This window comes from Populus euphratica, unplaced genomic scaffold (genome assembly GCF_000495115.2).
Source record: "Populus euphratica unplaced genomic scaffold, PopEup_1.0 scaffold802.1, whole genome shotgun sequence".
Lineage (NCBI taxonomy): Eukaryota > Viridiplantae > Streptophyta > Magnoliopsida > Malpighiales > Salicaceae > Populus > Populus euphratica.
Genome location: NW_011500325.1, coordinates 135,115 through 136,597, shown reverse-complemented (window position 1 = coordinate 136,597; position 1,483 = coordinate 135,115).

Here is a 1,483-nt window from a genome sequence, read left to right as displayed (position 1 = left end):
ATTGAAAATTGAAGTGAAATTCTGAAATTTATTAAGGTATGGATACTAGACTTAATCGTGTAATACAAATTAATAATTAATTGGGAACTGGACACCAATTTAAATTTTATGCATAAGAAATGACCCAAAAGCTTAAGTGGCCAGCCATGTAAAGATGGAACGGGGAAGGAAAGGAATTCTGAAATTTAAGTTGATGAACATTTATAATACATTTAAAATGTGGATAATGAGTGAATTAGGTAAGAAAAGTTAGTTAGAAAAAAAAAAGGGATCTTTAGTCCCCTGAGACTAAGCTCAGCCAATAGCCAAATTAAGGGAAAGAAAAAGAATCCTTAGTCCCTTTATGCACTAATCAATTATGGTAGAAAGCTCACTACTAGGATAAAGCATGGAAAATTGATAATAAGGGACTTCACGAGTTTGATATGTGTTGTATAAAGCAAAAATAAAGTTATTAACCTTAGGTATATCTTATAATTTTAGCATGAGAAGAATTATAAGATGTAGGAAAATAGAGAAAATTAATATCGTAGAAAAAAGAAGAAGAAGTGAGGTTAACGGAAAACTCATTTAGGAATCACCAATAAAATCTAGACAAATTTGCGACAAGATTTAGGAAACATATCTTAAAGAAATTGTACCTTGAAATGTTAGTTTTCTAACAAATCTTACCTTGCTTGAATTGAAGCTCTAAAGCTCCATATATAGGTAAATACACGAGGAAAGGTAGAATTGCCACCCTTGCTGGCAAATTTGATGAGAATTGATAAAATAAGGAATTTTAGCCATGATAGGGACATAAACCAGTTTCCTCCCTAATAATATTTTTGTAACATCGTATCTTAACATTGAAAAGGGATAGACCACTTTTGAAATAATATGCATAATAATTTAAGATAATAAAATGTAAAGAGTAAATGTTGTTGTTCTCTTGCTATTTGCGAATGACAATTGAACATGAACTAATATAGTGTATTTATGAATTCAAAAGGAATTGCTGGGGAGTACAACAACAACCATACAGCACAAATTGAGCATCAGTGATAAGTAGATGTTTCACACCTATACTCTCCTTAGTTAAGAGTGAATTTAGTATTCTATTTTATTTTTGAAATTTAAAACTTACTAACAAAGCTAAAGGGAGGAAAGATATAATGAAATGAATGTGGATTTAATTTATATTTTGGTTATGGACTTATGGACTTTGATTTTTTATGATGAATCCAAAACAATTACCTTTGAACTTGATTAGTCGATCCCGAATATAGGCGGCTAATAACATTAGTAAGATTTGCTAACATTAGTATGATCTTTGTTGTAACCCATTTTTGGGTCCCCGCGTAAAAATATATTATATATATATATATATATAGAAAAATAAGAAAATAAAAAAGAAAATAAAAAATAATTAATAATAATAACTAAAATAAAAATGTAGATAAGTTTGGTTTCGTAGCCTCCCTAACCTAAGCAATTAAGCCCG